The sequence below is a fragment of the Phoxinus phoxinus genome, assembly GCF_949152265.1.
Source record: "Phoxinus phoxinus genome assembly, chromosome: 12".
NCBI classification, from domain to species: domain Eukaryota; kingdom Metazoa; phylum Chordata; class Actinopteri; order Cypriniformes; family Leuciscidae; genus Phoxinus; species Phoxinus phoxinus.
Window position 1 is genome coordinate 17577661 of NC_136887.1, and position 24352 is coordinate 17602012.

Genomic DNA, 24352 nt, shown 5'->3' on the forward strand with positions numbered 1-24352 from the left:
CTCTACTGATTATAAGTTACTTGGCAACTACAAGTCAAATTATTCTCCTAACCCGAACCCTAACACCTAACCATAACACATAAAAATACATGTTAGTAATAAAAAAATTTCAGTGCTTTAAAATAACGGTCTCTCCGAGAACAAAACATTGTTCAAAATGTAACTGATCGAAACTACTAGTTAAGGTCCTTAATTTTTCCTTATTGAATAAGGAAAGCAAAGCATTGTTGCTTTGAGATCAATTAAATAGGTTGTGGTGTTTTGATAGCATTTTCAAAAGACCCCATGTGTTTTTCATTCATTTACATGAGAGCAGAGTGAAGAAAATCAAAAAGTGTGTATTTGCAGAGCAGGTGGATGTTTGAGTGAGTTTTATTTGCTCTGGTTTTAAAGGATTTGGTGAGAGACAGATGTTTATGGTCTCACTCTGTCTGTCTGGTTAGAGAGCAGTGATCAGGGGAGTGCGATTCATCCTAGAGGGGGTCCTACAAAAACACGCCGTTCCCATATTCAGAATGCCAGCTTGAGTTATTCAGAGAAAATGCCAGCTTTTCTAAGACTCACATTTCCACTGTGAAGAACCCTTTGGACTCAACGCTTCAAATGATGTTTGACACAGCGAACTGATTTCATACCTCACTCAATTTCAAAGCACTTAGTGAAATTACGATTTTACGTTTGAAGATGAGCATCAGGCATGATGGCAACACTTTCTCTGAAGAGCACATAACAATGCAAAAATGTTAAAGCTGGAGTCAGAAAGAAACCGATAAACCATTGAATAACATTTGGCCAGATAAAAGGTGGCAGGCCTGTGGAGATGAGAGCTCCTGCTGCACAAGTGCTTTTGTAAACAGTTTAATATTTCATGAGATCCAACCTAAATCTTTCCTTTCATTGATTTAGTTTGTGGCTCAAAACTTTTCTTAATACATCTTCACTCTCATCAGAAAGTTTCCAACTAGAAAGCAAAACATCTGTGGGATCTTTTGAATGCATTTTTATGCCATTCATTAACTATTCAGTTCCAGTGTTCCAGAGGAATCTCTATTTTCTCTTGATTGCTCTTAATTGTTCTTGAACAATTTAAATGCAACCAAATATTATGTTAATAATCGGACTGACTGCTCAATCAGACTGAAAAGACTTTAATTGATCATTTTGTTCAGATTGAAAAAGGTGGTTTAGACCTAAAATAGTCTGATAAATTGGAGGGAAAAAAACTAAAGCTAAATTTTCTCAACGATTATTTTCTCAATGAGATTCAACTATACATTGCACACGATAGTCCCGTGATATGTATATATATATATATATATATGTATATATATATATATATATATATATATATATATATATATATATATAATATATATATACATATACAGTACATATACATACATATGTATAACAATACTGTACATATACATATTATGTATATGTACAGTATATGTACTTTTTTCAGTGTCTCATGAACGGCACATTTCAATCACATTAAAAGAAATACATGTTTTTAAACGGTTAAGCCTAGTCCTGGACTAAATTGCATGTTTGAGCTGTTTTAACTGAAAGCCACTTGCACTCAAGATGCACACCAATCATTTTTTTCTAAACCTCGTTTATAAAATATACTGAAATGTCCTAATTTAACTAAGGCCTAATCCTCGCTTAGTCTAATCCCGGTCTATGAAACGTCCCCTTATTCTGCATCCAAAGCATCTTATCTTAACTTTTTTTTTCTTTTTTTTTTTTGACATGCCTTTAGCAATCACTCTTTTTTTCTGCCACAAATTGCCATTCTTTGGAACAGCCACTTTTCACAATCCAATCAATTCCTTAAGTAAACGTTTCAATTTACATATTATCTGTTGCATATCCCATTTTACTCTGAAACACTCAACATATGCCTTAGAAAAGTAGTTAGCCATGCTACAGTTTACAAATGCAAAATGCCATAAAAATCAAGCTAACAAATTGAAATTTTGACCATTTACAGTAAACAAATAAATTCACTTAAATAACTTCCCAACACCGAGAGAAGACATTTATGGAGAGTGTTTTGTTATTGCTTCAGCTCATTTGTGAACAATGCAGTAGCACAAAAGCAATTATGTAACATTTTGTCACTACACTGCTGACAAGGTCCTGACAATGTTTTTGAGTTAATAGAGTCACTTCTTTTATTTGTTTACTACCCAACACTATTGGATTCATGTGTAAGCAATATGCACGTTCAGCATTCCTCTTGCAGTTTTCAGCATCAACCTTGAACATGCCTCTGCAGTTTGCAGGTGTTGATGTAATCCTTCAAGAAAGTGGAGCCAATGTTTTGGACTGATTGAAGATGGACAGATAGCATTCTGTGTGGCTCGATGAAAGAACAACACAAAGAGAGAAGCTTCACCAGTGTATCAAAAAACGCCAACACTCAACACAAAGCTTCAGGACAGATGAAGTGAAGCAGAGTTCTTCCATTGTAAACAGGGTCTGCTATTTTTAAAAGAGAGATCGCACATGTGATTCCATCTCTAAAAAGTATTTCTTTCTTTCGTTCGTTCGTTCGTTCGTTCTTTCTTTCAAACACTACAACTTTCAGCTCCTTTTTTAATGATAATGCTTATCTTCAAATACACATACCCCGCTCTCGCTCTCTCTCTGTCTCGGTCTCGCTCAAGCAGCCGTCTCTCTTTTCCTCCCGTAGCAGGAAGACATCTCGCATTCATTATCCCTTGGCCTTGGCTCATGCTGCTGTCCTCCCTTCTGCACTGCTCAATTACTCTGTCTTCCTGGAGCGTGTGGTGGTGTCAGGCTACTGTAATGACTTTCTGATTATCTGTCTGTCCGTGATGAATGAGATGGAAATGTACCTCTGTGGCCAAACAGGTCTCTGGATCCTCGCCAAGTGGGTACGTCAAGGGGTTACGGGCACAGGCTGACCGACAAACCTTTACCATAAGTCACACCATGGACTCGAGCAGTTTACCATTTCAAAGAGTTTGTCTCGCTAACAGCATTACAATAGCTAAAGCACCAAGCCATTACTCTAGACAGGAGGAAGTGACATTTTACAGGTTCATTTTGATGATTGAGGAAGGGCCATCAAGTGTATTTTGGTTCTAAGTAGATACTCAAAAATGTAATGATACTCAAAAATGTAATGATACTAGTCGTTCTTTGGTATCTGCTCATATGTATATTTACACAGATGAACGTTCAAATGCGCTTCTCGGTCAATGATGCCCATCTCTGAAGATTGAATATGTGTCAATGTATGGGATTTTGAAATATAAATTCAGCCTTGAAATATAAATTCAGCTTAATAGGCCTCTTTTTTGTAATTATTAAATTAAGGATTGGAACTTGAAGGCTGCATGCCATTCTGTTGTCTTTAGTTGTAATTTACTAATCTCATAGTGTGTTATATTAAAAATAAATGGCACATTTGTTTTTGCTGTGGTATCTTTTTTTTTCTGCTGTTATATCAACCAGTAAAACTGCTACACTGTGCTGTGTAGTAAGGGCTGAAAGGAAAGGTCAGGCTTTGTGTCACTGACCCTGTTGTAAATGACATTGACATTAGATGGTTAACCAGAGTGACAGTAATAGGCCACCTGATCAGGTCTGGATACCTGAGAGACGAGTCTAGTCTCAGTCGTCACTCAACCCGGACCTCCATCGGCCCCTCGCTCTCCCGCTCTTATCTCTCCTCTCTGTCACTCCCTTCCTCCCTTTGTGTATTTGAGGTCCTTGTTCATCCTCCCGTGCCTATCTAGTTGCTCATTTACTCCTGTGGCTGCCCAGTGTGGACACAGTAATGACATTCTGATTGTCTGTCTGCAAATGAGAATGAAATGGGTGTCTGAAGAAATTGCCATGTGTAGAGCCATCAATTGTAAATTCGGGATGGGGGGGCTTCAATGCCGTGCCTGACAAATGCTTAAAGAAGGAAACATCTTGGCACTGTGAATGCATGAAATTACACTCCTGGATTTTAATTGACCCCATTCAAGGCATCAATTAAAAATGAAACAATATGTAGAAAGCCTGTGCACCTTCCAACAATTTCATTGAAATAAAGAGTCCTGTCCCTATTACAAAATTGTGTTCTTTCAACACAGGCACTCCAATCCTCTCTATTCTCTGTCCTATTGCCTGACCAGTGGCCTAATGTTCAAAACTTCGTACAGCTGAATAAGTCTGAGCCTGTCATCTTATTATGAGAATATTTCTCTTTAAACTCAATCCAAATGTTAAGTTAAAAAGTCCCACGCAGCCTTTAAGAGATTAGAGATTGCATATATTTGCTACTTCAAAGAGAATTTACATGAAACATTTACTGTGCTTGTCTTTGCATGATGAAGCAAGCTCCAGTTGACAAGTTTAATGAAAAATAAACGTTTGTTTAAATCATGTTTTGTAATTCCTGTCTTATTCGCAAAATAAATGTGGGACTTTTGCATATTTAAACTCTCACAAATACAAAAAAGAAAATGTTCTGTGTGTATTGTTTTATAGAATTTGCAGCATTTCCCACAATAGCGTTCTGTAGAAAACTGTTACTTTAATACAATTTAATATTGTGTATAGTATGATAACATTTATGTGTGATACTTTTACAATCTCCATTTACCAGTCCAGTCACCTCAGCACACTACGTTTCCCAGAATCCCTCCTGGATCACACTTTCTCACACTCCACAATCCTGCGATTACCCTCTGTCTGCGATTACCCTCATCAGCACCTCTCTATATAAGCTTGCACCAAACACACAGGTCTGGTCTGGTCATTCCTAAGTTCTTACCTGACTATACCGCTGAGACACTTACCTGTGCGAGTCAGTCAGTCATCTTCTCCAGCGATCCAGTCATCTGCCATCCTCATCTGAAACTGATAAGAACTGTCATTCACTGCTATCATCATACAACTTATCCTTTCACTCAGTCACTCCTGCTCACGTCGCTTGTTCTCTGCACACCTGCAATAAACCTATTGTTTGGATATTACCTGTGAGTTGTATTCTTCTGTTCCGTGACCGTTACCTTCATTTTTAAATCTGCTTAAACAAAAATCAGCATCTCCGCTTCAACAATCAGTCTCTAATCAGCTCTGCTACTTGAGCACTCCACTCATATTTAACAGAATTTTAACATTCAAATAAATCACTTTAATTAATATTTTTAAGCATTAATGCTCTCAAACTTTAACAGATGTAATTGTCAGAGGACTCAAATCCCCATTGGCTTTAATTGCTCTGTTATTAATTCTGGCTAGGCGAAAGGCTGGCGCATTTGAACAGTACATTAGACAGAGAGGGGTCATTTGGCTGTGTCTGCCAATACGTCAAATCCTGACAATGGGTGCCTGGATTGATTTCTCTGTGTTTAACCCTTACCACACACTGATTAAGAAGTGCCATACAGTGCATACACCCAGACAGAAGGTTGTCAGTGTTATCAAACAAATCATATTATATATTGTGTGTGTTTCTGACTTAATACTTTTAAGAAAATAAAATGCCTGAAAGTTAGCTTTATTTATTTAAATACCTTGACATAAATGATTCATAAAATGTTTTATTTACTTCTAAAAATGCTAAAAAGTACCATTTTAATTTAACAAGTCCTTAACAAAACGTTATGGTGTATGATAGCATATGGTAATACCATGTTAGTATAATATATATACAGAGCCATGGTACTGCATGATTATCACTGCAATGTGTACATGTTCCTTAGAATGCCGTGGCCCGTGTCATTATCATTGTACAAGCGGGCACACACTTTGCCCTGTTATGGAGGGCTGAAGGAACAGTGATCCATGGTGGACCCAGGCAATAGGGCCATATGGTGTAGCATGTTGTGTCATTAGCGTAGAAACTTGAAGGGGACACCAGTGTCTTAATTATCTCCAGACAGCCAGCAACACTCAAACCCGCACAGAGCGAAACCTCTCAATGCTTGCAAATGCCCGCACAGGCGTTAATGCATGGCGAAGCTATAAAAATGCTAAGTACTTTCTATCTGATATGTTTGATTTAATAGTGAGAATTTAATTAGTTTTGTAAATATGGGCTGGCAAGCAAGGTTTTTAATTCACCTCACTTATACTCATTCGCCTAATCTTTGGGGAGCTTTCACACTTAAATCCTGATTTATAACTGCATAATTCAGGTAGCCTCTTTCCAGTTACAGTGCTATTTTCTGTATGGATTTGTTTGTAGTAGTTCTAATTAATTGTATTCTGACATCTCATATGTAACTCTTTTCATTTATTAGCCATTTGTGGCTTTGTTTTTTCCTCTTACTGTTTCAACCATAGAAACATGTAATGTTCTGCTATGAACAGTGTTTCATTTGTCAATTCCGAGGTCCCGGAACAACGGGGAAAATGTGCATAAGAAATCTTGAATGGAGACTCTTTACTTCCCAGGAAATTCCCGGGTAATTCTAGCAATGACTTTCATTTCATAATCAATTAATGTTATTAATAAGATATTAAAACTTTAAAACACGCAGACAAAACAGAGAGACAAAACTAAATGTATTCTGAAGTTTATTCCAGTCATGAATGTTTATTTAAAATGAATATTCAGTCACATACATTCAGTTTTATATTCCTAATCAATTCAGGAGTTTCTTTTGTAATGTGTTTCCATCATTGTTTGTGCAGATTTTTGTTGATTAAAAAATGATCCACTTCAATCAATTGTATGAGTTTCATTTTATTCATATCTTGGCATTTACATATGCAATAGTCCAGTATTTCATAAAACAACCAAAGATGTATGCGATGCAACCCATTGATATACTGTACTTAATTGCATTATTCCAGCAGCCAAATTGCATCCATAGGTTTCAGAAAACCGCTTCAGAAATAACAGAAGTGCATCGAAGTTTATTTATTCTATATGCTTGTCATGCATTGGAAATGTGAATAGCGGTCAAATCCAATATATCATCACCAAAACATGGCATATGGACCACTTTGTAGCTGCAATATTCCCTATTTCTTAATCATTTTTTACACAATTATCATGGATATAGCAAGTCATTGATAACATTATTGTTATTATACTTAATTTTCCTGAACATATGCCATAACTTAAATATATTTCAGTGCTGTATGAAATGAGAGATCCCCCAAATGAGGTGCACAAATGAAGCCCTGGCTATGAACCCAGGTGAACGGGATCTTTCTTGATCCTGGAACAACGTTACAATCAACCATTCAGATCTGAAGGACGTTTACAGTTTAGGTGCTTCCACATCCGTGTGATTTAACTGTTGCACACTTTCCATGAGCAGAATGTTTATTTTAGTCACGTTGAAGTTTCTGAAAGAATGCAGCAGAACCTGCCACGCGCAACTCATTAAAGACTCAATTAGACATGCACTGCAAAACTACACCTGTAAACTGGTGAGTAATTCATCATAATTCTGTTTATTAATTTTGTAATATGTTTAAACACATAAATAGTCTAATTAAGCTTTAGTTGATTTTATGCCTCAATATTTCAAATTCAGTAAATTAAACGATCACCAATTATTGTCAACCAAGTCAGATTGATACAGTGCTGTTAAAAATTATGTACACACCATGAAAAATGTACATTTCTATGGAGTCCCTGAAGGGACATGGCAAAGAAAAATAAAATGGGATGCCAATTTTGTGTTCTCTTGCAAATGTTTTGTGTTCCCCCAAAAAACTTTAGTTGCTCGCAAAAAGTTTACATTCCCCCAAGAAACGGTTTCACAAGCAAATGTAAAGTTTCTTGGTGGAACACAAAGGTTTTGAGAGGGAACGCAAAAGCATTGAAAAATGTTTTCCTCTCATCTCATATTTTCCCCATCACCATGTCCCTTTAGGGGAATGGTACTGTACAGATAAGAAAAAAAATATTATGTGGAAGAAATTGGGACCACCCTGCATTTATCACTGCATCAAATGCCTACAATTAGTGCACCAATTATTATAATCAGGTGCAGATTAGGGCTGTGTTTGAAGGCTTAAAAATACTGACTTCGGAGGACACATTCCAAGGTAGGACGGCATCAAGGCACATCCGAACCCAATGTTAACTTCACTTCTTTTGTCCTGAAATAACTTCATCCGATTTTTGAAGGCAGCATAAATGTATCCTTAGCTGCCTTTGAGATCCCACAATCATGTGCTTTCCATTCTGTGACAGTAAGGCTAAAAAAAATAAACGTGGCGTCTGAAATTTGCGTTTAGTAGTTATTTTGTGAGTAAAGTACATTTTTTGGCCAACATTTTCCCCTTATTATGTAATTTCAAGCTCACAGCGAGGCATCAAGTCAGCTGCCTATTGTTTTTTTTTTGGCGCAGCTTAGGTTTTAGACCGCTAGCAATCTATTCCTCCAAATTCACCCAAAGTACAGAGTTCAAGGTGCTTCAGGAAGTCTTCAAGGACTCCAAGGTGTCATCGTGGGATAAATGCAGCTTTAGGAACAGTCAAATCAGCTCTACATCAGAGCTCAACAAGGAAGAAGTCTCTGCTCTCAAAACAGAATATGAAGGTAAGATTGGAGTTTGCCATCCAACACCTACATGAGTAACAGGAACTGAACTCTGAAGCACGATGATGGTGGGTGTGTTGTGGTTTGGAGGTGTTTTGCTGCTTCTTGGACATCATAAAGACAACTATGGACTCTATTTTATACTAAAGAATGTAAGAAGGTCGTCTGTGGCCTATTATAAAATAATTTTTGTATTATATAAAAATAAAACAAAGATGCTGAACTGCCTTTACTGTTCAGTACAAGCTGAGAGAGAGAGAGAGAGAGAGAGAGAGAGAGAGAGAGATAGATAGATAGATAGATAGATAGATAGATAGATAGATAGATAGATAGATAGATAGATAGATAGATAGATAGATAGATAGATAGATAGATAGATAGATAGATAGATAGATATACTAAGATAATTAAAGCACTGCAATTGTGTTTGTAAATGAGCTGGAGTTTATGTTTGCTGAAATATGCTGTGTGAATGTGCGCTGTGAAGCTGTGCATGTCTGTAACAACTAGAGGCATGTTGCCTGTGGATGGCAGAGGCTCTGGCTAAATTATGAATGTGTGTGAGAATGGAGTGTCTGTTTTTTTTTTGTTAGTTTTTTTTTTTTTTCAGGAAAGAGCAGTAACTACTCGTGCAGCAACACAATGAAATGCACGTCAGCCAAATCATGACAACAAAAAACACCCTTTAGAATATAAATGTTTAATGTGCAATTTGCTCTTAACATATTCTAAAGCATGTTCAATGGCACACGTACAGGAGCAATTATCATATTTGTGTATATTTACATGTGTATATATATATATTTTATTTTTTTTGGCAAATAGCTATTCTAATTTTACCTATGCTGGTTTCCTTGACAACACACTGCAAACTGAGAAAATGTAAAAACTGGTAATTTGTTGAGTATGTGTAGCACATCAACTGGTGTCCTTGGACTGGAGACACAGTTTTCTGTTACAGCTTTAAAAGCTTTCCATTACAGCTGTTACAGTTACAGCTGTTTTCATTGTATGGTGCACTCTTTTAATCCAAAGATCAGTGATTTACTTTTATTTTATTTTATTATGCCCCCTTTAATTATTGAATCATAACTTATATTAAAATAAATTATTTTAATAATTTAATAATTTAATAATAAATAATTTATCTCAGCAGCACCCAATTGTCGACAGCTTCTGAAAACTGTCCACAATCGCCCCCAGAAGTCACACATGATGTTTATATCCCAGTATCAGTTTCATTTCACAGGTGCTTGTGTCTATTGAGGCACGGATGTCTGTATTCAGTCTGATATAGCAGCTCTGTTAAACACAGACTGGCATTAGAAAATCACCGTCTCAACTGTCCCGCATCTTGTGCTGTACTACATCCCATCTCCCTCTTCTCTCAGTGAGTTGACCTGAAATCAGGGCTGTGGGTGAGGGCATCTCTCTGACACACACTAGCACGGCCTCTAGTATCACACACAGGTACACAAACACATTGACAGTAAAGATATCCTGCGGCGGCCTGAAATACTAGCTGAAATCAGACACCTACTCCGCTCTCTGCCAAACTCAATGTTGTCAGTGTGTGCGCGCGTGTTTGTGTGATGCATCTACCTTTAAAAGCCCTTACCTAGCATGAAAATATTGCACGTCAAAAATATAAAATTTATTCTTAGATGCTTGAAGGTTGGTCTTGTTACGCTGTCATTTGAATAGTTGCTTCTATTCATTTTCTCACCGCTTCCTCTTTCATTCCTGACATCTACAGATCACTACAAATCACATTTAGAAAAATAATAAAAAAGTTGGCTTGCAAACATCATAAAGTATAAACGTCTCAGAGAGACTACCACTTGTTTTTTTGTTTTTTTTCAACCTTTTCTCCACTATGAAGAAATTACTCCAGAAAATGAACTCTGATAGACAAACAAACAAACCCCTTGGCACAGCTGTCATAGAGGATCAGCGGAAAGGACGACTATTCCTGGAGCTCTTCAGGAAACAGTAGGAGCACTCGGGGCCACTTGCAAGACATCCTGCCAGTGAAGGGGCCATCTCCCTCTCCGTTTCTTTTCCTTCTCCTCATCTCTCTCTTTAGCCTCATTCTTGTGGCTTTCCCTCCATCTCATTCTGCTCTCAAACAGTGGGATACATTTCCACATGAAAGCGGAGAGGGAGGAGGAGGCCACTTGGAGTGTCCTACTCTTCCTCTGTTTCCATGGAGATCATGCGCGGTGTGAGCATTGTCCAGTTTCCAGAGTGGATGGAGTGGTCTTGTTTCGGATGCTTTCTTCGAACTTGATTACTTTAAAAAGCATCTTGAGAATTGATTCGTACTATATATGAGAAGTGCCAGCGGAGGAAGTTCTTGATGGTCGAGCGGCCTGCATTTTCTGATGTGGGTCACTCAATCAAACACATCCACTTGTAACTGAGCTTTCATTTTCATGCATTAAGATTGTCAGTGTGCCGGCTCCGTGGCACAGCAGCAGTGGGCACGCTTGTGACGTATGTGGCAGCGGTGAGGCACTGTAAGGATGAAGGATTGAATCCTGTCTCAGGAAGCTTAACCAAAAAACTACATTTTTAAATTTTTTGAAATGTGGTGCTGCATTTGTAAAAAGTGCTAATACGATCTATATGTCTGTCTGTCTGTCTGTCTGTCTGTCTGTCTGTCTGTCTATCTGTCTCTGTCTGTATTTTTTTTAGTATTTTTATGTTCTTTTTATTAGCTTTATTCTAAAAAACATTTCTACGTTTAGTTTGTCTTTAGTTTTAGCTTTATTTCTGGTTTAAGTTTCAGATTTTTTTATTTCTTTATTTCTTTTTTTTCTTTTTTTTCTTTTCAGTTTTTAACTTTAGTACATCATCTCAAACTTTACACTCTTAGCTGCCGAGATACTATTTGTATTTCTTTTTGGTTTTGTTTAAGTTTTTCATCTAAAATGGATACTGTATTATATTTTATATTTATATTATTGTATTCACCTTTATTTGAATTAACAATTTTTTATAAATGTTTAGTTCACTATAACAACATTAGAAAGAAAACACAAAAATGTGCATTTGATTCACTGTTTTTAAAGTTTGGTAAATGACAACACAGCGTCTCAGGTATATATCACTTTGGATTTTGCATGAATGTGATTAGTTAAATATTAATTGGAATTAATTTATAAATGCAATCCAGACAGAGAATATCCATGTACAATCCTAATTCAAAATGCATATTAATTTCAGGTGTAACAAGCACCAATGGTATTCTTGTGCCTATATGGCTGGTTGCTCTGTTTATGCAAGTCTAAGGCTTTTTCCATCCATTTTATTGTCTGACAAGTCTGATTGATCAGAAAAATAATATCACACCTCACCTGCAGAAGGCCACACCATTTCATTCATGTCCGTAGCTCAATTTTGTAAGATGAGTTACATCCCACAGTTGAACAGGGGTTTGTTCACATCCAGCCTTAGCAAGCCACTTATAAATAAATGTATAGGTTTCCTTATACTTCAAGTTTCTGAGCTCATACTTGTAAACTTTTACACAGCGTCTCCTTGCATAGAAACTTTTTTCACTAGCAAACCCTTGTTCCTTACCGTCTTTCCCTCTTTCTGGACATGACCTTTTAGCAGTGAGTTCATTCAGACGGAACTTCATGTGGTCAATCACACTTTCCAGCCTAGCAGTCTGCCTCTGGTATAGCCGGCCAATATAGGAGCGATGATGAGCACGGTGTGTTCTCGATGAGGGCCCGGACAAGGATTATCTGGCCTGAAACATTGAGACTGGTGCTGGGAGGAAACTACAGTCCAAAGATTCTCTGCTCTGACCTGTGGCTTTTTTATTTTATGACAGCACATACCTTCATAGTTTATAACCTGGTTTCTTAGCTGTCAAAACAATACATTTGAATTATAACAAGTCTCTGAAGAGGCTGTGCAGGAAATCAACCCAAAAACAAATAATCTGATGAACCATGCTGTGAAATAAGGAGCATGAATAAGATTTGTATCGCATAATTTACACCTTTCGATAACTACAATGTAAATCCAAATGTTCACACTTGAACTTCTTTTTTAGATGTGTGTCTGCAGATACAGGTGATAGCAAGCTAGTAACCTGGGAAGAATTTGTTTCTCTCTGTGTGTGTGTGTTTGTGTGTGTGTTTTTTTTAAAAGACTGAAGTCTGAATTTCAAACCTCTGTGTTTGACAGTCGAAAGAAAGACGGTGTGCGATTTAAAGGGCTAAATCTCAGTTTTGTCTGTGTCTAAATGCAGATGTCATTGAAATGTGAATTCCATTTACATCTATGCATTTGGCCGACGCTTTTCTCCAAAGCGACTTACATTGCATTTCAAGGTACACACTTACATTCTTATCAGTTCTTGCTTTCCCTGGGAATCGAACCCATGACCTTGGCGTTGCAAGCGCCAGCGTTCTGCTGTTTGAGCTCCGACAAGAAGCCTCAGTCTGCACAGGTTACATGACCACATCACCGTCTGCCCCTTGCTGACCTAATCTGTCCCGACATTTTCCCCAAAAGCTGTTTGAAACCCCGACCGTGGACTGTTGCAGAATAGGTCTGTTCCTCTTCAAATGTCCACCTTCCTTTCTTGTATATGTAGTGTGCTCTGAGGTCACTTCAATTCCCATCCATCTCCAAATGTCACTGTTGTTCCCCTGAGTCCTTGCCCTCAACTGTCTGGGTTTGGGACAACCTCTATTTAATATCTATGCAAACTGTTAAAAAGAAAATGAAAACCTTGTCATGTTTGATATATCACACTGTAACATCTGTAATAAAGTGCAGCTCGGGCCGGCTGTAGTTAGAGCGGCTGTTTATATAAACATCTGACATTTAGATGCTTTGTTATTGCAGATTCTGTTGAGGTCAGCGAAACAACAGAATAAAACGCAGCCCACAGAGGCAAGCAGGCAAAATGTTTGTATTGGTGGGGGAATGAAGGGAAAAAAAGTTAAATTTGGTTCTCGTAGGATGTTTTTGGAAAGCGAGCGAGGAGGAGAGGTCGATTTCTGACAGCGTGCTTTTATTGAGGCGTCTGAGATATGTCAGAAACGCAGAGGTAGCTGAGTGCTTTTGTGTGGCTTTGTTTTTTTGCAGTGTTTTTGACTGTAAAACAGGAGCACAGAGGACCGATCTTCAGTGTAATTAGCTTCTATTGATTCCAGCGATTGGACTGCATTCACATCGTGTTAGTGTCCCCCAGCTCTTCACAGTTGAGGTGATCCACCAATATCCTCTAATTAAAGTTAGCATGAAATAGCAGTCACAACCCATTTTAATTCAGTAATGTGATGCATTTCTGGGTGAACATGATGTTCAACAAGAATAAATGTATGGAGAGCCTTGGTTTTATCCATCAAGATAAGATTCAACCAGATCATGAACAGTAAAGGTGTTACGTAATAAAATGAACGTCTGTGGTGGATTTAGGAGAGCCCTTCTGAAGCACCCAAATTTTATTAGTTCACACTCAGGAACTTCTTGACATATATACCAAGGTTAAAGTTTCTCTTTAAATCTGCCATTGCATACTTGCCATAGCATTTGCAACTTTATCTGACATTAAATGTATGGCACAACGTATGAGTTTAGAGAGTACATTGCTATTGAAGTAATATAGCAGTAGCCACACCATTAACTAAATAACATAACTTTTGTGTTCCCCCCAAAAACTTATTTTATCCATCCATCCATCCATCCATCCATCCATCCATCCATCCATCCATCCATCCATCCATCCATCCATCCATCCATCCATCCGTCTGGTTGTCTGTCTGTCTCTATTGCCTAATTTCACTGTTAATTCATGTATGTTCATAATACATAAATGTTCATTCAATAAACTTGGGATGTTAAAATGCATTATGTAGAAATTAAACACGAACTTGTAAATGCTGTACAAGTATCGTTCATTGTTCATGTTAGCTTTTTCTTTAATTTTAATGTATAGAACTCTAATGATACCGGTACAACAAGGTTCATTAGTTAACATGAATTAAGAATGAACAATACTTCTTCAGCATTTATTTGTGACCCTGGACCACAAAACCACGGGTATATTTGTGGCAATAGCCAATAAAACATTGTATGGGTGGGTCAAAATTATAGATTTTTATTTTAGGCCAAAAATCATGAGGATATTAAGTAAAGATCATGATCCATGAAGATATTTTGTAAATGTCCTACCCTATATGTCAAAACATTTATTTTTGTGAGTGGATGCAGCACAATCTCGAACATAAATGGACAACTTTAAAGGCGATTTTCTCAATATTTAGATTATTTAATTATTTTTATTATTTAATCAGCTTTCAGATGATGTATAAATCTCAATTTAAAAAAATACCCATAAGATGGTTTTGTGGTCCAGGGTCACAATATTAACTTCAACATTTACTAATACATTAAAATCAAAGGTTGTATGTGTTAACATTGGTTAATGCTGAACAAACATGAACAAACAATGAAAACTGTATTTTTATTAACTAATATTAACACAGATTACTGATTACTGACATACTGTAACAAATGTATTGCTAATTCTTTGTTCATGTTAGTTAATACATGAACTAATGTCAATAAACCTTATTGTAAAGTGTGTTACCGTGTTACTAAATGTTTTGCAAAATAGATAAATAAGACTGATTGATTGTCAGTATCTGCAATATGATATAGGCTAGTTCACCTAAAACATGTTGTTTTCAGCTGTACATTTCACATCCATCATGAATGCCCTGTGCTTGTTTCGATGCCAGTCATATTAGAAATTGGCATATAATTCTGCTGCCATAATGACAAGCTGAGGGGTTTCAAACTGAAACTGTCTGTTCCAATCTACACCTCCCGAGCCTCGTCAAACATGAAATGGAGATATTCCTCATCCGAAATCCCAATCTTAGCGACACAAGAGATGATTTGGAAAGCAGATCAAATCACTAGGAGAAAGATGACGATCGAAGGTTTTCTAATCGCCAGCAACAAACCTGACTAAATGATTCGCTATTCTCTCTGATTGTGCTGATGTTCCGGGTGCTTCAGTCTCATTAGCCCAGATGATATGCATCTTACATTCTTCATATTGTCAGATGAATAAATTGTCTCCTGATTGGAGCAGAGACGTCCGACTTTAATGAGAAATTCGACGAATATTTCTTTCATTTTGCATATCATCTGATGGTTACCCAGGAAGTAGCTTCTCTCTCGCTTCCTCTAGTCTTTCTCTCTTTCACTCAGTCTCTCTCTCTTTCCTCTCAATTGGTAATCATAATAATGTAGCGGCCCATAATTATAATAGACCTGCTTGTCAGAGATACGGAACAGATTTCAAAGCTTAAATTATTCACAAGGCAACCGAACAAACGGAGTTTAAACATAAAGAGAGGCTGTGATAGGGGCTGAAAATTACATATTATGTTCACTCTCATTCATATTAGAATGCAGTGCTGTCTAGGATTTCTATAGCTAAGCCATTTTTCTCCAAGTGTTTTTTTTACGTTCCTTCAGATATTTTTTTAAAGTGTTGTGGGGATTTTGTAATTCAAATCAAATAATATGTAAATAAATACTATAAAATACAACACCGTCAATCTCAGTATGTCAGGTTCCTGCAATGTTTTGCTGTCTTTCAAAAAGTCTTGTTATTATCAAATGCTATGTACTTTCTAGTCTGCATTGGCGCAACAGATAAACAAAGACTAAACGCTGATGAAACTTGATGCTAAGGATTGGTAGTTATAATTGACCGAGAATCGTTTCACATTGCTCTACAACATGCAACGTGTAAGTAATCTCTCTAAACCTGAGACCAATCTTCCCTCTAATGTTTCGATCTTGTTCTGTCCGAACTAGCCCGCTCTGGTTAGTTTTGTGTGCAATCTCATCTTGAATGAACTCGGTTTCAGGGTGTCCACAGAGCTGTTCGAACAGATTGAAGTAAAGGTCAATAAGACGAAAGAATAGCCATACAAACCAAGCTTTGGCAATTTGCTTTTCCCTCTTATTTAAAGCCAAACTTTCATCAAAAGAAAAAAGAAAAAGTTTAATCAAAGTGAGAAAAGGAAGGCACTCCCTTCCTTTTTGAGATTCCTGGTAAAAGCAAATGGGGATAGTGTTGGGTCTGCTTTCACTTTGTGAAAAGACTTTGTAGCTTTGATTGGTTTTTAGCTACTTGTTTCGGAAAATGTTTGTGTGTGTGTGTTCTTGTTTATGTGATTTATGAGGTTACAAATATGTATAATTCCATGTGTATTACACTGGTATTACAACTTAAATGTGGTTTATGAGGACCATTCATGAGTCGTGAGTAATTCAAGTAGCTTAAAAAACATAAAACAACAATGTTTTATTAAAAATGCAGAATGTTTCCTGTGATGGGTAGATTTAGGGATAGGGGCAGTGTAAGGGGATAGAATATACAGTTTGTACAGTATAAAAACCATTATGGAATGTGTGTGTGTGTGTGTGTGTGTGTGTGTGTGTGTGTGTGTGTGTGTGTGTGTGTGTGTGTGTGTGTGTGTGTGTGTGTGTGTGTGTGTGTGTGTGTGTGTGTGTGTGTGTGTGTGTGTGTGTGTGTGTGTGTGTGTGTGTGTGTTTAGGAGGCCTGCCGGTTTGGTGCATGTCCTGAGTTTTTGCTTTGGACATGTGTCAGCGGTTCTGATCTGGCTTGTCAGACATGTTTAACTCAAGTTTCCTCCACCCCTTCACCCAGGGGATATCCCAGTGACAGTTGTATGCTTCTTCTTCCTCTTTCAGTCCTCTTGCTTTCCATCACAATCTGTCATCCTCTTCTTTTTTCTTTGACTTTCAGACTCTCTGCTGCATATGTCCACTTCATTGGTTACTCGACCACAGATACCACAGTTGCACTTTTGCAAAGATTTTTATTATTATTTATTTTTATGGATTTTCTGTCAAAATGGGAATTAAATTACTTGAAAATCTTCTGTGTGCATGAAGCCATCTAACTATAATCGGGATAAGAATTCAAAGTCAAATTATTTTGCTGTGTTTGGAATGTTGTACAGTTTTGTGTCATACTCAGAGGCAAGATTTATTGAAGCAAACGTAAATGGAGGAATACAGGTGAGTAACAGGTAAATGCAAATGATGCGAATAACACTTAAGGGGTCCTATTATGCCATTTTACGAAGTCTTGATTTTGTTTTTGGGGTGTACTAGAAAATACTTTCATGCTTAATTGTTCAAAAATACATTATTTTCACATATTTTACATTATTACAGCACCTCTCTCCCCTATCTGGCTCGAATAGTTCCTGTTTCGATGGAGCCCCTCCTTCTGAAATATGTAATGTGCTGTGATTGGTTAGCTGGCCCAGTGTGTTGTGATTGGCACGCGTGTTCGGAAAAAAGGTCACGCCCCCTTACCCTAACCGCGATACCATAATCTGCCTACGTGGAAATATTGAGGATTGCTTCAATTTAGAACCAATTGAAGCCTGATTCAGACTTAAGAATGTTAACAAACAAGAGGATCGTCCAGAATGGATTTCATGCACAGACTTTTTTTTATTTTTTATTGTCTTATACATTTTAGATACGTTATACACCATTTAATCATGATATTTTTCGGAAAACTATGGTAATAGAAACAGTAATCTATCACTTTTCATTTTCCTAAGGGGCAGTGAACAGCTTTACAAAAGCGAGAGCTTACAAAAGCTACAGTAAACACTACATCAATACTGTAATGTTAGCAGGCTAGCGGAGGCAAAGCTTTTCCATTTGTTTACATCATAGCAACTACATAAAACTTATAATCAGAACTGTAAATAGAAAACACAACTACGGACAATAAGACATACTTTCAAGTTGCGATCCATTTTAGGAGAAGCATTTTTGCTTAGCCTGCATTGTACTCATCTTAATAAAATGTGCAGCACACAGATAAACGTTGGGGTTATAATGTTCAGGAAGAGTGTTAAAAATCTATTTGAACCACTCTTAAGTTTGTAAGCCTTAGGAAGGTAAAACAGCTTCTCTTTGACATAGCAGCAGCTCAACCAGGACTCGTCCCCTTTTTTTGCGCGTTTCGTGGGCGGGATTATTTAAATAAGTAACATTATGACTTCACAAAGCCCGGAAAATTTGTTGTAGTCCAAATGAGTCGTCCGTTGTAGTTCTTGGAGAGTGGATTCTGGTATATAAAATATTTCCCTTTGGAGTGGACTCGGAGCTTTGTAAGTGTTGAAAAAGTGAAAAAGCATTATAGGACCCCTTTAACTTAATGAATGCCCAGTTTTTACAGGTGAGAGTTTGTGGATGATGGGGGGATTGAATCCAACACAGAATTAAACCGAAAATGGAGCTAAATGAAAAGAAGATCCAAACAAGTAAGTAACTCAAAGAAAGAAAGTTTGTCAGTCTAAACATGGAGGTATGGATGAAGCCAGACGCCGAGTGGAAATCCTTGATTGGTCCAAATGACAAACAGGTGTGGTCGATCAGGACAAGTGTGAACTAGACAAGTGTACTTTCATGATGGTCTTATTATTGGGAGATTCGAGAGTCCGTGGCTGTACCATTGGAGAAAGCATAACGGCCAACTTGGATCATGTGTGCCTTGAAAACAATCACATTACAGCCTTGACATGATTGAATTTCGTTCAGAGTTGCGTGATCGGATCATCGGATGCCATAGAAATTAATGAGAAGTCCCGTTAACATGTCGCACAACTGTCCGTTACTTCATTAAACGAATCATTAAACGAAAAGCCGTTTTCTAAAAAAAAAAAATTTATTCAATATAGTGAAGCCTCTCCTCCATTGACACGAAAAACAGCCTCATAGATATGTCTCCTTCCTTGTTTACCACAGCATTTGTTGGCATTGCGCTTTTTTTTTTTTTTTGCTAATCTTGTAGTGTTGCCTTCAAGTGGTTTTGGTACAGTCCACTGCAAAAAAATTCGGTACTTTTGTTGTTTCATTGTTTTTGTCTAGTACCTATATTTAAACAATGCATCAAATATTTGATATTTTATTGCTAGGGTTAGGGTTAGGGATTTTAGGTTTTATAAGAATTTCTTCAAAAGTTTTCAAACTTGTTTTATTCATATTGTTTTGAGTTAAAGAAACAAACAGAAAAAAGTGAAAAAAGACTGATTAAGAAATTAATTATGATTAAGAAAATTAAGCAGTTTTTATACTATTTTTATAAACATTTATTTATTTATTTATTTTTTACAGTATGCTATTCCAGATCATTTTATGGACTGGAAATGGAAAATCAAGTCACAAATAGTATGACTAGTAGTATGCTATTCTGACTATAGCATTTCTTTCTTTTCAGGTCTCGTCACTCAGACTTTATTTAATATTTAAGTATTTTCTGTTTTCCCCCACATAGCTAAACATAATTTATTTTACCCTCTTCATTATAACTGTTTAATGAAACCAAACCAAAATGATTTATGAAAGCATTGCAGCAAAGACCATATTTCATTCACAGCTGGGGCTATGAGTTTTGTTTGATAAACAACAGAAACTTTTATAAATACCACATCCTTGTTATATTCAAATATAGTTTTATTACAAACTATACAATAACTGCTGACAAATCAGGCTCTGGACCTTTAGGGAAACTCACTCTGATAGTGTAGTGATTGTTTCATAGCTGTAAACACTCTGATGTCTCTCAAATGCACATAAGTCCCATTTCCCAAATGGGATTAAGAAGGAAAAACAAATCTATGCAACATCTGTGTCTTCCTCACAAGAGTGCATTACTATTGACTTGTAATGTGCTTCAGATACTTATGAAATTACCTTGTTAATTGAGCATCTGGTAACCCTGATATAACCCACAGTCAAAGCGAGAAGCGTGCAGGAGGAGAATTTAATATTTGTAGTCAAAGTACTTCATGAAACCATTAGGTTGCCAATTCCGAGATTAAGTCAATATTGTGATGCACTCATCGGTCTTTTCGTTTACCACCATCCTCCTCAGGTGTTCTCTAATCTTTTCTTCTGCGTTCCACCATCTAGATGAGTCTTTGGACCAACCCCCTGATCTCTCAAACATTCAACGTGTCATTTCCATTGACCTCTGCTCCTCCTCATCTCTGTCTGAAGTTCCCATGGATACAGGGCCACCAAGTGTCTGTCAGGTGTCACGGATGGTAACCAGGTGTGACCTCTCGGCGAGCATCTGAATATGGAGAGTTCCACACGAGCAGCCTCAGCCGGCGCAAACAACATCTGACAGGAAAAGGCAGAGGAAGTAGGCCATAGGTAATGACGTCCGTGAAGATGTTGGCCATAAATTATGCTCTTCAGGATGGAAACAGTTGTGGTCATACAAAATAAAGAAGAAGAAAAAAATGGGCCAAGCCCTAAATGGATAAACCACTAAGCTTTTAATTGTCTTATGGCCCGGTCACACCAAGGACGATAACGATAAAGATGTAGCTCTAAAAATCTGTCTCAATATTCAAGAAAAGCAGAGCTCACACCACAACTATTATGATACCGGCACAGAGAAACAATATAGTTGGAATCACTTTCAGAATGATTTTATCCAGCTGATGAACAATGATCAGAATTCTTTTTTCAACAAGATAACGCTTCTGGCCAAATTGCAAAGACAACCAATAAGTGGCTTGAGAACAAGTCCATCAGGCTCATGTTTTGGAATTGAACCCTATAGTAAATATTTGGCCTCACATTAAACTCACAGGGAGACTTTTTTTTTTTTTTTTTTACTTCACGTGAACTGTTTGAAGCCATTAAAATTGGAAGTGGAACAACATTGACTCTTCTTGCTGTAAAAAGGTGTCTGCAAGTTGGGGAAGCCTCCATGCCAACTTTATCAACAGTGTTTGTGCAATTCTTGTTAATTTCCTGACCGGTGATTTGTGATTAATATGGTTGAGACCACTAAAACCAGTGTCCAGCTTTAAAAAAAAGTACTTTAAATGGAATTACAATGCACCAACACTTATATTCAATGCGCTTCAAAACCTCTCTGCTGGTGACCATCGCTGTCAGCTGAATCCTTAAGAGCCTTCTCCAACGCCACAAATTAAATGCATCAATGCTCCTTCAATGAGTGTCCAGCTTTCACATCCATACATTGATATGGGGAACACAATGGCATGGACCACCGTGGATTTGGTTGTGATGCTGAAGTCTTTACTCTTCCAGATTTGGTGCATGCATAGCATCACATTATGACCTAATGCAAAAGACGTTTGCTTTCCAGGGTACAGTCTCCAATTTGGTCAGTCACAATTTTTTTCCACTCTGTCTATTTGACGCACATGTGAGTGCTGTCACTCAATTATTGAATTCTGTGAAGTTACACGTAGACTCGATTTTGCATAGAACATATTTTGCATCCAAAAGGTTAAGCACTTCAAATTTCTTCCTCTAATGCAGATTGCAGCACCAACATACTTTTTATTTAAAGCCAAATGTGGTTTGCTTAGTAAACATGGTTCTTTTTTTCCACCCACTGTACTGAAAACATACAGAACCGTGACTTTAAAATCGGGGTATATTCCAAACCTTCATTTTTGTGTACCGCTACACCCTTAATATTTAGTCTAAAATATCTTTAGTCTAAAATATCTTAATTTTAAATTCAAGTATTTTTTTGCCATGAAAATAGTCAAAGAAGCTGAAATGGCCTTAAAACAACAGCAACGCAGTTTCCCTTAAAGGTGCAGTGTCAGTAATTATTCTGGCTTTTTCTGGCTTTAATTTATTTTATGCTAGTGTCTGGTGTCTCCAAAAGGAAATTTCAAAAATAATTATTGTTTCTGCTTCCCTTGGCCATAATCGTCTGACAAACAAGTAATCCCACCCCAGCTCACGCCGTAGTTTGAGACACAATGTCAGTCTGCCTAAACATCGATGTTTTGAAAGTATCACAATATCTTCGAAAAGTCAATTTACATAGTGCATGGATGTTTTAAAACATTAAAATGTGATGGAAAATGTATTAAAAAACATAAAAAAATGCACACATCAGCTGCACACAAACTTTTCCGGTTTAGCAAACATTTCAGTTCCAGCCAATTCCAGTTCTCCGCAGCAGTCTGAATGGCAAACGTCTCGGTCTGTTGATAGAAAACCACAAATACATGTCTCTGTGTAAAGCAGGCCATTGGCAATTACAGGATCATGTGATTGGAAATGAATAGCACTTTGTGGTGAGGGGGATAGACTGTGGAAAGGAACAAAGGGCTTTGGACGGCTGGAAGCAGCAGGTCCCGTTCGCTGAGAGATAAGATAGCACATGCAGCAAAAGGTTCTGTCACTCAGGCTGACTTTACATGCCTTTTAGGATATAGATAGGGTTGGTCATATCGCACGGACGGGTAATCACGTGGACACACACATGCACGCACATACGGTACACGTTACTCTACTGTTTACCCGTAAGTCATATTTGATAAAGCTTCTGATTGATCCATTTCTCTCTCTGACAACATTAATCTATTTGATATTGCTGTGCTGTAAACAGAATGTGGCATCAAAATCCATTCTGCTGAAGCTTTTAGACACATTCACCTGTCAGTTTACTGATCTTAATAAATGGGGCCTTATGCTGCTGTCTTACATTAAAATAGCACACAAGCTGACAGGAACATATTCGATTCATTCATTCTGAGTCTCAGAAATAGTTGCACATTACAACCAAATTCAGCTTATTCCATCCTTGCAGCCATATGTTTGTCTGCATAATAGTATAATTAATATATGCATAAACATAATTCTTCAGCTGGTGCATGCAATACTAACAAATATTTGCTGTTGTGCTTAATACTGAGTTCTGTCTGATTTGTATGTCTCACAAAAATAGTTTTTTTGCATTTTTATTTAGGTTCATATTAATGTGATTTAAGACACACTCAAGTTTGTGCAGCAAAATGGTAATGGTTCGTGTTTAGGAGCTTAAATAGCCAGAAGAGCTTTTGTGGTCGACTAATTGATGACTCTTGAATGCAGTGAAACATGTTGCTTGTTTCGTGCAGAAAGCTCTTTTGTATCAGGCAGCACAGTAAATTCATCAAAATCAGTTGGAGGTCTGTATGAAAATGATTGACGGGCTGGATTTGCCCTGCAGGGTGCGAGTTGAAGAGCAAAACTGACAGAAACAATAAACCAGGCTCAGGAATTGTATTTTGGTTAATCAATGAATGCATAATACATTGAGTATTATTATAGCAATTATAATCGATTATGCAATTAGTCCTTTGAATATTTTCATTGTCACATTGTGATGCATGGATACATGTGTACACCTGTAGTGCTGCCGTAACATCTACTCGGCAAAAACAGACCAAAAAGTGTAGTGTGACCCAATCAGAGTTTGGTGCGCTCAGGTTTATCAGGCCTTGGTATAATGGATCTGTTGGGACTGGACTTGTGACCTCACTTTCAGATGATGCTGAACGGTCCTTTGAGATTCTCCGGGTCGGCATTTGCTACAAGAAAAAGAGAGCTTGCCCTCGAGCAGCTGTATGATGTGACAGCGGAGTCCCTATCACGTCCTCAGAGTCCTCCTGTCCCCGTCTCCCTCACCTTAAGATGTTTAATGAACCAGACAGAAGAAAAAAAACGACTCAACTGTGCGAGAGAGATATTTAAGGGATTTGCCTTTTCAGCAGTTTTGTTTTGTGTGTGTGTGAGCAAGAACAACAAAGAGAAAGAGATGCTCTGTGTAAAGAGTGCACTATGTAAATGTTTGTTTAACTGGCTTGTATGAGAAATGAGAATATTCTGACACATTGGTGTGTGGATGCAGCATTGCGGAAGCATTTGCTTACCAACTCCACCAT